Source organism: Lepisosteus oculatus, unplaced genomic scaffold (genome assembly GCF_040954835.1).
Source record: "Lepisosteus oculatus isolate fLepOcu1 unplaced genomic scaffold, fLepOcu1.hap2 HAP2_SCAFFOLD_78, whole genome shotgun sequence".
In the NCBI taxonomy this organism is placed as follows: domain Eukaryota; kingdom Metazoa; phylum Chordata; class Actinopteri; order Semionotiformes; family Lepisosteidae; genus Lepisosteus; species Lepisosteus oculatus.
Window position 1 is genome coordinate 182,951 of NW_027168341.1, and position 14,474 is coordinate 197,424.

Here is a 14,474-nt window from a genome sequence, read left to right on the forward strand (position 1 = left end):
AGTGACTCATATCTCACCTTGATCTACCAATCAGGGACTGGTAGGGCCGAGTAACCCACGTGGGACTCTGATGCCCATGGAACTTTCAGCCAATCAATGAGCTGAAGTTCCTCCAGGTAAAAACAGGCAACACAGAGAGCCTGAGAGATTCAGATAGAGATTCAGATTCAGATTCAGATTCAACAAGATTCAGACAAGATTCTAAAGGGAATTCAAAGGAGAATTCCAGGGCAGGACGGCCCAGGAGCAGAAGGCTCCCAAGGGCAGGACATTCTCGCAGCGCGCCTCCTGACCATCCTGAGACTCAGCCCGGACAACCACGGAACGGCCAGTGTGTCCGAGTGCCAGAACTTTCCTTTGTTCTAAGAGTCTAGAGTGGAGGTTGCCAGAGAGTAACCAGCAGCAGGCCTCGTGAACAGGTCGGAACTGTGGACAGCTGAATCACTATTCAGAACTAGCTCTTCATCAGGAACGAACCAGTCCTCTTCCTGACTTGCTGGGACCCACAGTCATCTTTTCTCCTGTGCACAAACTTTGCTAGTTAATGCCAACAGTGAGCATCAGCAGCGCACCGTCGCAAGCCACACAGCACAGCCTGGCACGGAGCCAGAGAGCGCGGATTGGACAGCAACAGCCTGCAACTGTTTCTTTGTGCCCGCAGGAGATCTGAATCCCCAGAGATTGGATGAGTATTCAACTTCAATGCATTACAGCTCGAGAATTCAATTGTTATCCCAACCAGTTGATATCAATTTAATTCCTAAGAGTTATGTACTTGTTTGAGTATCTAATGTAGAAGTTGTAACCAAGTTCACTTTACGAAACGGTCTTAATGAATGATATACTGAACGTATGTCCTCTTGATATGTGTAACTCTTTGTAACTGATTGAATATATACCTTTTGTATTCTGATAACCCTCTCGATAAGATCTGTTAGGTATTAATGCATATTCTATGTATTAATAAATGTATCCTCGTGTATTAGTACCTGTGTGTGCGCGTTGTTTGAGTTATATCGCATGGTTGGATTCTAAAGCCATCAAAAGAATCAACTTTGTGATTTACTGCTACAATTAATAATTGTCTCAGTAAATGCCCAAACCCTACAGAACTGGTGCCTTCAGAGAGCCACTATGATTACATATTTGGCGTCCCTGAACCGGTTTTCTCTACACCATTAACCCCGGTTTTAAACACAGCATCATGTCTGCCATCATAAGAATATGAGTCCAATATTTTAGAATATAGTCAGAATGTCTTCTAACCTTACCTGTGGTGTCTTTAATCCCTATTGCTCAATGCGTGATGTACGTACTGCATACATGTGTCTTGAGAATGAGGAATGGGCCCCTGAGACATTTACCTGTTTCACAAATGATCGTATTTTACTAGAGATTCTGTTTGGGATTCAGATGTGCATTCGGACAGCAATCCCTTTCAAGAAATGATACGTTCTGGATGAGGTCAAAGGTGCTGGAACACTGTATTTAGGATGTATTTGCAGTGATTGTGTCTCCTGCTTCAACGCAGTGATATATAGATGTGCTCCTGTAATTTATTGGTACATGCCCAGGGCAGTAAGTTGTCTGAGGATTTATTTCCAGACGGCATAGAGCAGTGAAGCAGTGAAGTAGTGCAACACACTGGATCATTATATTATTAGAATCTATTCTACTTAAATTATTACATTCTACACAACTTGAGCTCTCAGCACCGTACTGAGCCCAGGTGTTTTTCTAAAGCTGTCAGGTGCAGTTCATTTACATGAAGGAAATCTCTTACTGGGTACGATTACAATGCAGTAAGTAGCACAGACTACTTAGGGAGTAGGCTGATGTGTTTAAAAACAACCAGCGCCAGACAGGAGTCGAACCTCCAAACTCCTAATCCATAGTCAGACACATTATCCATTGCACCACTGGCCCTCGTGTGACACTGCAGGGCTGTAACCCAGTGAGCTTAGCACTGCAACTAGTAAAATATTACCCCCGGTCCATTCTTTTCCAAAAGTGAGAAACACCTGTTTTCTACATTTTGTCTGTTTTAAAACCATATCTCTTTAAACCAAACCAAGAGTTTGTCTTTTGCACTGATATTCTGATTCATTTCGATTTCAAAGAAAAAAAAAACATTACCTTCCAAAGCATCATAAAATTGTCCCTTCCTCCAGACTCTACTTCTCTCTTGTAGTAGTACAGCAGACCTTTCCAGGTGAGAAGATCACAGAGTCCGAAATGAGCTTCCTCCATCAAGCAAAGTACCTGAACTTGACTCTGTCATCATAAAAGCGCCCCTGTAATAAAGAAATTAAATCCGAAATCAAGAGGGCAGTTGCCTACTGAAGTTCAAGAAGTCATAAATTTTAACCTAGCAACATATTAAAGGCTGCATCTATACAATTACGATTCTAGAAATGCTCACCAGATTACGTTTTAAGAAAGAACTGCGCCTCAGGTTCCGCCGAGATCTTAACTCGGATGGCAGGATTCAGAGTCTGGAGTGTGGAATGATGGCGCACGGAGGGTCCACATACTGTGGATCCCTCAGTGATCTTCCGCGTGTTCAAACCGCCAGCGTGTGACTCCCCTGTCCCCCTGACCTCATTGCTCTGCTCTCGCCTCTGTGCAGCTGAGCCCGACTCATGGTAAAGTGGAAAAAAATATGCCCTCAACGTGAGATTTACTCTGGAGTGAGGATAGTTGTTACCTTCTTATCGTTGAAACGGATGTATGTGATGTGGCGACTAGGTTCTTCTCCATTAGCAGGCTTAAGGTTAAAGAAAAAAACATTGCTGACTTATTTTTTTTTTGCCAGCCGCGAGCGCTGATTAGCGAGGTTTGTATTTCATGTTTTGCAAGTTGCATCCATTTTAAGAAAAACAAGTCGTTCAAGACAGGAAATGAATACTTGCATTTAATCAAGTCTAGACGTATGCGGTTGTCCATAATGACCAGTTCTGTTCGAGAACACAGAACAAAAAAAGGCACCGCTGTGTAGGGAAAACCGGTTCAGGGACGCCAAATATGTAATCATAGTGGCTCTCTGAAGGCACCAGTTCTGTAGGGTTTGGGCATTTACTGAGACAATTATTAATTGTAGCAATAAATCACAAAGTTGATTCTTTTGATGGCTTTAGAATCCAACCATGCGACATAACTCAAACAACGCGCACACACAGGTACTAATACACGAGGATACATTTATTAATACATAGAATATGCATATAAACCTAACAGATCTTATCGAGAGGGTTATCAGAATACAAAAGATATATATTCAGTCAGTTACGAAGTGTTACATATATCAAGAGGACATACGTTCAGTATATCATTCATTAAGACCGTTTCATAAATGAACTTGGTTATAACTTCTACATTAGATACTCGAAACAAGTACATAACTCTTAGGAATTAAATTGATATCAACTGGTTGGGATAACAATTGAATTCTTGAGCTGTAATGCATTGAAGTTGAATACTCATCCAATCTTTGGGGATTCAGATCTCCTGCGGGCACAAAGAAACAGTTGCAGGCTGTTGCTGTCCAATCCGCGCTCTCTGGCTCGGTGCCAGGCTGTGCTGTGCGGCTTGCGACGGTGCGCTGCTGATGCTCACTGACCGGCTAGTTAGTGTTGGCTTTAACTAGCAAAGTTTGTGCACAGGAGAAAAGATGACTGTGGGTCCCAGCAAGTCAGGAAGAGGACCGGTTCGTTCCTAATGAAGAGCTAGTTCTGAATAGTGATTCAGCTGTCCACAGTTCCGACCTGTTCACGAGGCCTGCTGCTGGTTACTCTCTGGCAACCTCCACTCTAGACTCTTAGAACAAAGGAAAGTTCTGGCACTCGGACACACTGGCCGTTCCGTGGTTGTCCGGGCTGAGTCTCAGGATGGTCAGGAGGCGCGCTGCGAGGATGTCCTGCCCTTGGGAGCCTTCTGCTCCTGGGCCGTCCTGCCCTGGAATTCTCCTTTGAATTCCCTTTAGAACAGTCCACAGAATCCTCTTGAATCTGAATCTGAATCTGAATCTCTCAGGTTCTCTGTGCTGCCTGTTTTTACCTGGAGGAACTTCAGCTCATTGATTGGCTGAAAGTTCCATGGGCATCAGAGTCCCACGTGGGTTACTCGGCCCTACCAGTCCCTGATTGGTTGATCAGGGTGAGATATGAGTCACTTAGTCCTGACACTTAGTAATGCAGTCCAGATGTCCAACTGGCACTCCCTAGACAGATAGGCGCCAATGGATGACCATTGATCATGATAGCCAGGCTTAGCTAAGTGCATCCCCCTTTGGGAGCTGTCCTTATCAAAAGAAAACATCTTGCATGAATGGTTTCTCTGTGGCTGCACCACAGAGATGAACAGAGAAATGGGGCCTCATTTGGGAAGCTCAGAAACACTTAATTCTGCATTATTATTAAGCCTCGCCACTACAGCTGGGATTCAGACCCAGGATTTTCTGTTTACTAGACAGGCGCTTTAACCAACTAAGCCACGGCGCCCCAGGAGTGCTGTCCTTTTGCAGCCACTTGGACACACCACTCAGACACATCTGCATTCGGTGTGTGCTCCGCCTGCTCGCTGAGCAAGTTGCCACCTTTACATACAATAGCAACATCGACACCAAGAGAAAGGATGACAAATGGCTTTTATCTGGAACTTTTCATGTCCAAGGAGCTCAATGTGCTTTCTGTGTACAACAGGGCCACTGAACTCCACACTGGCCACTGAACCACAGCAGTGGCTTGCTGGCTTGACATCTCCCAAGGAAAATGTTGAAATCGCATGTGGAACAGGAAAATGACCCTCGAGTATGAGGGAAAAAAAAGAAAAAGATCAACTGGAGTGCGCCAACCCATGTCAGGACAGCCCAGTTTCCTGGACGAGGTGGCCGAGTGGTTACTGTATGCTGAGTCTAAAGACAGTTTCACCCGTTTTCTGATTGCTCGGTTCTGTACCAGTGCAGACATGTCAAACAGTGAATGGCTGTACCTCTATTGTATCCGTGCTCAATGAATGAAATCGGTAACAAATGAATATATGTCTAGTTATACGAAAAATGAGTGGTTTATCGACTCATCTTCATTTGCAGATTTAGAGGCAGCTTCGATATTCGTTTTACAGACGGGTTTTTTTTTTTGAATATGGGTCACACACATGCCACAGCAACAAAACATCTCTAGAGATGAGGCTATAGATCACCTTTCCATCCTGCAGGTTTTCCTCCCAAAGCCTACGGCACCAACGGCGACCCCTGCTGGCCGGGAGAGCAAAAGCTTACAGCACCTGGTATTCCCAGGCAGTCTTCCATCCAAGTACTAACCAGGCCCGACGCTGCTTAGCTTCCGAGATCAGACGAGATCGGGCGTGTTCAGGGTGGTGTGGCCGTAAGCGAAAGCCCCGGCGCCTGACTCGCTACTTGAAGCTGTGTGTGGCGGGGGTTCCGTGCCCCCCGAGCGGGACTGAAGGATCGTTCGTGTGCCACTCTTTGGAAAGGAGCTGCTTTCCAAATCGCATTGCATGCCTGGATGTTGGCGAATGCGCTCCCTTGTGTTGGCACATCCCGCACTGGAGGAGGACAAACAATCTGCACGGAGGAGCACCAGGCAAGTCTTCACCAGACAAAAACCTCCAGTGCACAGCACTCTGGAAACATTTCGGGGCTTTCGCGTGTTTATTTCAGCACGTAAAGCGCACCGGTCCAACACGTCGGCCGGGCGCGCGGCGCCTCCGCCCTCTTGTGGCCTTGCGGCGTCAGAGCAAGAGGCTCCTTCTCGCTGCCCTTCCGCTGTGTTGCAGGGCCCCGAGAGGGAACCCGGAGCGCGCACTTTGTGGGGGGCGGGGGACCGCGTTCGCGCTCTGCCCCCGGTCTCTTGCGCGAGTACTAAATCTCACGGACAGGGGGGCCTCGTCATTGATTGTTACAGGTGAGACGGGGATTAGGAGGAGACCCCGACTGATGGGTAAAGGGGAGCACTAACACCAGAGGGACACCCCCGGCGTCTCTTTTTGAGAGACGCCCTGGGGTTTCCTAATGGCCAAGGAGGGTCGGGACCTCGGTTTGACGCCTCCCCCGAAGGACGGCGCCTGTTTGTGCAGCAGAGTGTCGCCATCAGGAGGCTGGGGCGTAAGAGAGCCACACAGCCCGCAGGGTGAGCGCTCCCTACTGGTCCCAGTCACACCTCTTGCAGGAGCAGCAGCAACCGGAGCTTTTCCGGGGTGGAATCTCCCATCCGGGTGCCGGCCAGGCTCACACCTGCTGGGCTGCCCCGGGGGTGAGCCCAGTCGAGAGTCGCAGGGCCAGATCTAGTCACCGGGGAGAAACGATACAAGTGAAGGATTGCTCGGCTCTCGGCACTTGAAAAGACCGACAAATGTCTCGTTCCCGCCGGAGCTGAATGTACCCGCATGTGTGGTGTCGTCTTCTTCCCCCGCCCCGCTGTGTTTGCTGTATTGTCTCTGAAGCCGGCCCCCCCGAGACGAGACGGGCTGTTCCTGTGCCCCAATTAACACTTTACAGGTGCCATTCCCCGGCATTGTGGCCATTGTCGGTGCTCACACGCGATAAGATAAGGCGGAGGAGAGCGGGGCATGCCCAGCGGCAGACATTCAAGGAGGGGGCAGTGCGAGGTGAGGTGAGGTGCGACACGCCGGAGCCCCGACGCAGCTAATGCGGAGCACTTGTTGGACTGGCATCGAAAGGACTTGTGCGCACGGAGCGAGCCTTCCCTGCGGCGGAGCGCGGGAACTTTCTCCCCCCCTCCCGCTGCAGGAGTTGTGTGCGCTGCAGCGGTGCCGAGAGAAAAGCACAGAAGGCAGCAGGCTCTGGAGAGCAGGTAAGAGACGGAGCCTTGTGGGCAGGCGAGCAGGCCCGTTTTTTGGAAATTGCTGAAAAGGTTTGTTCGGTGTGTGGCAGGCGCACGTCGCGAGCTTGCGTGGCGATCTGCCGGTCTGGAGTTATGCAAATGAGGCCGAATTGCATCCCGGGACATGCTGCGAATGCGCAACGGCGACTGCAGATGTGTAGGAAACGGCGCGCTCGTTTTCTCGTTTTGCCCACACTTTTGAGTGTTAGTGTGGCGTGTGAGTGTGTGAAAGAGTGGGCCCAGCAGGAGGCGGTGGCGTGCGGGGCGAGGAGGTGGCCTAGGCTGCGCGATTTGTGCTGTGGGTGCGGGCCGCTTGCAGGGGCCTGTTTAACTCATACTTACCTGGCAGGGGAGATACTTTGATCAAGAAGGAGGTTCACCCAGGGCGAGGCTTGGCCATTGCACTCCGGCTGTGCTGACCCCTGCGAATTCCCCAAATGTGGGAATCTCGACTGCATAATTTCTGGTAGTGGGGGACTGCGTTCGCGCTCTCCCCTGATGTGCTTGGTCCAAAATCAGATACGGGAGGGTTAGGACACCACGAGCTGCGTGGCTGCGGAAGGATCCCGGTTCGACAGGAGTGGACGCCGCTGCTGGTTCTCGCTGGCTTTTAGTTAGGGGTCCGGAGAAGCATCTCAAGCTAGTTCCACTACTCCTTCCGGACGTTCATTCCCTTTTCAAAGTCAGTCGTTTTGCTGTAGTCTGCGTTCTTTAGGCTGATTATCGAGGTTAGCCTTTATTTGGTCATGGGGGGCCTCGGTACTGTATGCTGAGTCTAAAGACAGTTTCACCCATTTTCTGATTGCTCGGTTCTGTACCAGTGCAGACATGTCAAACAGTGAATGGCTGTACCTCTATTGTATCCGTGCTCAATGAATGAAATCGGTAACAAATGAATATATGTCTAGTTATACGAAAAACGAGTGGTTTATCGACTCATCTTCATTTGCAGATTTAGAAGCAGCTTCGATATTCGTTTTACAGACGGGTTTTTTTTTTTGAATATGGGTCACACACATGCCACAGCAACAAAACATCTCTAGAGATGAGGCTATAGATCACCTTTCCATCCTGCAGGTTTTCCTCCCAAAGCCTACGGCACCAACGGCGACCCCTGCTGGCCGGGAGAGCAAAAGCTTACAGCACCTGGTATTCCCAGGCAGTCTCCCATCCAAGTACTAACCAGGCCCAACGCTGCTTAGCTTCCGAGATCAGACGAGATCGGGCGTGTTCAGGGTGGTGTGGCCATAAGCAAAAGCCACGGCGCCTGACTCGCTACTTGAAGCTGTGTGTGGCGGGGGTTCCGTGCCCCCCGAGCGGGACTGAAGGATCGTTCGTGTGCCACTCTTTGGAAAGGAGCTGCTTTCCAAATCGCATTGCATGCCTGGATGTTGGCGAATGCGCTCCCTTGTGTTGGCACGTCCCGCACTGGAGGAGGACAAACAATCTGCACGGAGGAGCACCAGGCAAGTCTTCACCAGACAAAAACCTCCAGTGCACAGCACTCTGGAAACATTTCGGGGCTTTCGCGTGTTTATTTCAGCACATAAAGCGCACCGGTCCAACACGTCGGCCGGGCGCGCGGCGCCTCCGCCCTCTTGTGGCTATGCGGCGTCAGAGCAAGAGGCTCCTTCTCGCTGCCCTTCCGCTGTGTTGCAGGGCCCCGAGAGGGAACCCGGAGCGCGCACTTTGTGGGGGGCGGGGGACCGCGTTCGCGCTCTGCCCCCGGTCTCTTGCGCGAGTACTAAATCTCACGGACAGGGGGGCCTCGTCATTGATTGTTACAGGTGAGACGGGGATTAGGAGGAGACCCCGACTGATGGGTAAAGGGGAGCACTAACACCAGAGGGACACCCCCGGCGTCTCTTTTTGAGAGACGCCCTGGGGTTTCCTAATGGCCAAGGAGGGTCGGGACCTAGGTTTGACCTCTGTTTGTGCAGCAGAGTGTCGCCATCAGGAGGCTGGGGCGTAAGAGAGCCACACAGCCCGCAGGGTGAGCGCTCCCTACTGGTCCCAGTCACACCTCTTGCAGGAGCAGCAGCAACCGGAGCTTTTCCGGGGTGGAATCTCCCATCCGGGTGCCGGCCAGGCTCACACCTGCTGGGCTGCCCCGGGGGTGAGCCCAGTCGAGAGTCGCAGGGCCAGATCTAGTCACCGGGGAGAAACGATACAAGTGAAGGATTGCTCGGCTCTCGGCACTTGAAAAGACCGACAAATGTCTCGTTCCCGCCGGAGCTGAATGTACCCGCATGTGTGGTGTCGTCTTCTTCCCCCTCCCCGCTGTGTTTGCTGTATTGTCTCTGAAGCCGGCCCCCCCGAGACGAGACGGGCTGTTCCTGTGCCCCAATTAACACTTTACAGGTGCCATTCCCCGGCATTGTGGCCATTGTCGGTGCTCACACGCGATAAGATAAGGCGGAGGAGAGCGGGTCATGCCCAGCGGCAGACATTCAAGGAGGGGGCAGTGCGAGGTGAGGTGAGGTGCGACACGCCGGAGCCCCGACGCAGCTAATGCGGAGCACTTGTTGGACTGGCATCGAAAGGACGTGTGTGCACGGAGCGAGCCTTCCCTGCGGCGGAGCGCTGGAACTTTCTCCCCCCCTCCCGCTGCAGGAGTTGTGTGCGCTGCAGCGGTGCCGAGAGAAAAGCACAGAAGGCAGCAGGCTCTGGAGAGCAGGTAAGAGACGGAGCCTTGTGGGCAGGCGAGCAGGCCCGTTTTTTGGAAATTGCTGAAAAGGTTTGTTCGGTGTGTGGCAGGCGCACGTCGCGAGCTTGCGTGGCGATCTGCCGGTCTGGAGTTATGCAAATGAGGCCGAATTGCATCCCGGGACATGCTGCGAATGCGCAACGGCGACTGCAGATGTGTAGAAAACGGCGCGCTCGTTTTCTCGTTTTGCCCACACTTTTGAGTGTTAGTGTGGCGTGTGAGTGTGTGAAAGAGTGGGCCCAGCAGGAGGCGGTGGCGTGCGGGGCGAGGAGGTGGCCTAGGCTGCGCGATTTGTGCTGTGGGTGCGGGCCGCTTGCAGGGGCCTGTTTAACTCATACTTACCTGGCAGGGGAGATACCTTGATCAAGAAGGAGGTTCACCCAGGGCAGCGTAAATGGAGGCTTAAGGCACCTGCCCTCTACAATCCGGCTGGGCGCCTGCAATGGCTATGTTTTTTATGTGGCCTAGGCTGCGCGATTTGTGCTGTGGGTGCGGGCCGCTTGCAGGGGCCTGTTTAACTCATACTTACCTGGCAGGGGAGATACCTTGATCAAGAAGGAGGTTCACCCAGGGCAGCGTAAATGGAGGCTTAAGGCACCTGCCCTCTACAATCCGGCTGGGCGCCTGCAATGGCTATGTTTTTTATGTGGGACAACCAAAGGTGTGTCGGCGCTGTGGTGCTGTGGGACACCTGGCATCGTCCTGCACTGTGAAATGCTGCAAGACCTGTGGCAAACAGGGACATTTAGCCTCTGACTGTTCAATGCTGCCAAAGTGCAATTTATGTGGCTCGGAAGGACACGTTTTTAAGAACTGCCCTCACGCCTACGCCAATAAACTCAAAATGAGAAAGGATGAGGCAGTGCTTGTTTCAGCCAAACCGGCCCGAAAATCCAAAGCAAACAACAAGTCAAACAAAGAACCCTTGTTGGACAAAGACTCTCAGCCTCCAGCCAGGATTAGTCCTGCTGTGGCTCCGGGGCCGGTGGAAGAGAAATCCACTACGCTCCAACAACCGCAGACTGCACCAGACAAGCACGAGGGTTTGAAAACCCCCGAGAACAGCGAGGACCCCTCCCCCACTCCTGCTCCTCAGAACGAGGGCCAGTGTGGGGCCCCCCGGTGGAGCGGGTCCAGCGAGGATACCCAGGATTCAGCGGAGCTGCTTTTCTCAGACTCTGCAAGTGCGACAGATGCCCTCCTCTCCTCCATCCAGTCCATCACGGAGGATCTGCAGCAGCTGGTGGGTGAGGGGGAAGAGGAGACTGGTGCATCGGCTGCACCCCTTTCCCCTCAGTGCTCCCAGGAGCTGGACTTGAGGAAAAGAAAAAATGACTCTGTTTTCTCCCCGAGCGAGGAGGAAGGAGAGCATGGCGATGGGGACAGCTGGAACCTCTCCACCCCTCCCTCTACCCCCTTCCTTGAAATGGACTCTGTGAACGCCTTTACTGCTGCCACCCTGATGAAGGCTCATTCAGAGGATGGCTGGCAGGAAATTGGTAAGAAGAAAAAGAAAAAGAAAAAGGTAACAGGTGAGACCGAAGAGAAATGTGTTTTGTAAAGACTGGTTCCACTTTCTTATGTAATATGGCTCTTAACATAATTTCTCTTAACACAAGAGGTATCAATGACAGAGTTAAATGCCAGTCTGTCTTTGATTACCTCCAGCAGAGAGAGGGAGATGTGTTGATGTTGCAGGAGTGTGCTTTAGCCTATCAAGAGAGGTATAAAAGTTTTGAAGATAGGTGGGATAAAGGGCCTTCTGTTTGGTCAGGGGACAATAACAACAGAGCCTCTGGCGTGGCCATTCTTTTCAAAGGATGGGCATTCAAATTGAAAAGTATTCAGAGGGTCATAGATGGCAGGTTGCTGTGTGTGGATGTGGAATGGGGGACCGTTAACCTGCGGCTAATCAATGTGTATTGCCCTACTGACGTAGGAGGAAGGGTGGAGCTACTCAAGGCACTCTCCCCTCTATTGTTATGTAGCACAGACGTGATAGTGGGAGGGGATTTTAATTGTATCTTAGAGCACACAGACAGGCAGTCTAGCTCGCCGATAAAATTGGATTCCAGCTCACTGGCCCTGCAAAACTTAGTTCAAGACTTTAAACTCTCAGACACATATAGATGTATATATCCCACAACAGCAGGATATACATGGTCAGGGAGGAATAGCAGCTCCAGAATTGACTATTGCTTTGTCTCAGAGAGAGTGAAAGTTATTGGGGTCACTCTTCAGCCTGTCTTCTTCTCAGATCATCAGGCTTTAGGGTGTAGAGTGGAACTCCAGGGCGGGACTGTCTTTGGCCCAGGCCTCTGGAAACTCAACACAAAGCTGCTAGAGAACGAGGGGGTAGTATCCCGCTACAAGGAGAAACTATCACAGTGGCTGTCCTTGCAGTGTCTGTACGGGTCAGTAGGAGAGTGGTGGGAGGAGGTGAAGGTGAGGACAAAGGCCTTTTTCATGGCTGAGGGAAGGAAGGCTGCTGCCAGACGGAGAGGAGTGCTAGCCAGGAAACAGAGGCAGCTGCAGCGTCTCTATACGATGCTGCACAGTGGCTTCGATGTGCTCGAGGATATCACCCTTTTAAAAAAGGACATCCGGAGCATAGCCGAAGAAAGTAGTCGAGGAGTGCTGTTAAGAAGCAGAGTGCAGTTCTTGGAAGAAAATGAGAAGTGTACTCGCTTCTTTTTCAGGAAAGTGGTAGGCTCCAAGACTGTCATGGAAAGTGTAGTTGATGAGGAGGGACGAGAGAGAACAGAGCCGAGTGCTATCCTCTCCTGCACCGAGGCCTTCTACTCAAGACTGTACAGCTCTACAGAGGTAAAGGATGAAGATATTCATTTTTTTACCTCAAAGCTAGAAAACATTTTGAGTGAAGAAGATAGGGAAGTACTTGAGAGGGATTTGACAGTAGAAGAGCTGAGACAGGCTATGGAGAGCTTACAGAAGGGGAAAACTCCGGGTGCTGACGGGCTCCCTAAAGAATTTTATTGCACCTTTTGGGATCTGCTTCAGGATCCGCTACTGCTCCTATTCGAGGAAAGCTACAAGACAGAATTGCTGCCTGACTCCTTAAGAGAAGGCACTATCTCTCTCTTGTTTAAGAAAGGAGCAAAAAATGACATAAAGAACTGGAGACCCCTCAGCCTGTTAGGCGTGGACACTAAGATCCTGTCCAAAGCCCTTTTCCTGCGCCTACAAAATGTAGTGGCCTCACTGGTAGGGAAAGAACAGACTTGTGGGATAGCAGGACGCCTGATGAGCGACAACCTGGCCTTGTTGAGGGATGTCTGTCTGTACTCTGAGGATCGCTCCCTCCCTCTGTGCATTTTAGGTGTAGACCTAGAAAAGGCCTTTGACCGCCTAAACCGGCAGTACTTAACATCGGTACTTGAGCACATGAAGTTTGGCCCCATCATGAGAAAGTGGATTAACCTGCTGTACACAGGTAGCAACAGCAGAGTCATGGTTAATGGCAATAGATCACGCACCTTTGAAGTCTGTTCAGGGGTGAGGCAGGGCTGCCCATTATCCCCCTTGTTATTCGTTTTGGCTATGGAGCCCTTAGCCTGTGCCTTGCGCCAGGATCAGGCCATTAATGGGATACCAGTGCCTGGAAGTGGGGGAGGAGAGGTAAAGACATCTCTATACATGGATGATGTCACCCTGCTCCTCTCTGACAATGCCTCAATTAGCAGAGCTCTGCAGTGCTGTGATCGGTTCTCTTTGGCTTCCTCCGCAAAAATTAACACATCTAAGAGTGAGATTTTTTATCAGAACTGGAGGGAGCCAAAAGAAGGACATGATCTCAGGCTGCAAGAGAAGAGAATTAAGGTCCTGGGGGTGTATTTTGGAGAAGAGATGGGAACAGTAAATTGGCAGAACAAATTGCCAATCTTAAACAAAAAACTGATGCAATGGAAGGACCGAGACCTCACCATGACAGGGAAGGTGCTGGTCATCAAAGCCGAGCTCTTGCCTGTCTTGAATTTTCTGGCTTCTACCTTCCCAATCCCACACTGTGTTGCGGCGGTGCTGAGGAAATTGATGTTTCAATTTCTATGGGGTGGGAAGCAGGAAAGACTCAGAAGGGAAATAATGTACAGGCCGCTACCCTCAGGGGGGAAGTCTGTCCCAGATATTGCTACGAAGCTGCTGTGCATTTTCCTGGCCTCTGTGCTGAGAGGCTTTGCAACAGCACCTGCAGCGCGTACCTGGACTTATTTTTCCAGGCTCTGGGTAGGTAGGGAGGTGTTCAGAGTGTGGGGTGTCAGACCCAAGCTGGACGTCCCACTCTCTGACACATGCCCTGCAATTTATGGGACAGTTAAAAGTTTTCTAAGATCTCACCCAATTGGCCATATTCCCCTCCGAGATGTCAGCGTCCAAAAACTGGAAGATTTCGTAGCACCCCAGAACAATAGGCAGACCCCTGTGGGCATTTTAACATCAGCCCAAACAAGGAAGGTGTGGAAACACACATCCTCTAAATTTCTGTGCAACATTCACAGAGATTTAGCCTGGAGTGTCGTCCACCAGTGCTTACCGGTACGAACTTTCTTGTACCGTAGGGGCCTCACCCCCAGCCCTCGCTGCGTTAGGGTGGGCTGCGGCGAGGAGGAGACTGTGACCCATCTCCTGTGGTCCTGCTTTTTTGCTAAGGCCTTCTGGGCACAGTTTGAAGATTGGTTGCAGGCTCTCTCGCCCCAATTTTCCCTGACCGCTGCTTTCGTCATATACGGCATCTCTCCTGTCAAACTTCCTCCTGACGTGTTTGACAGGATCTGGGCCGTGGTGAACAGTGGGAAAGACGCCCTGTGGAGAGTGAGGAACATGGGGCTGTTCAAAGGCATCGAGGTCCCAGTCAAGGCAGCAGGTAGCCTGGCCCTGTTCATCAC

The 14,474-nt window shown here is 51.0% G+C and overlaps 3 non-coding genes across 3 annotated transcripts; 1 reads left to right on the forward strand and 2 right to left on the reverse strand.

Annotated features, from left to right (window-relative positions):
• Positions 1-5,271: 5,271 nt before the first annotated feature.
• Positions 5,272-5,390, reverse strand: LOC138235178 (5S ribosomal RNA). Its single transcript, XR_011188062.1, has one exon. It is a non-coding gene; the product is annotated as a 5S ribosomal RNA (ribosomal RNA).
• Positions 5,391-7,197: 1,807 nt separating this feature from the next.
• Positions 7,198-7,361, forward strand: LOC138235195 (U1 spliceosomal RNA). The gene has a single exon (XR_011188078.1). It is a non-coding gene; the product is annotated as a U1 spliceosomal RNA (small nuclear RNA).
• Positions 7,362-7,997: 636 nt separating this feature from the next.
• On the reverse strand, positions 7,998-8,116 carry LOC138235150 (5S ribosomal RNA). Its single transcript, XR_011188035.1, has one exon. It is a non-coding gene; the product is annotated as a 5S ribosomal RNA (ribosomal RNA).
• Between the last annotated feature and the right edge of the window lie 6,358 nt (positions 8,117-14,474).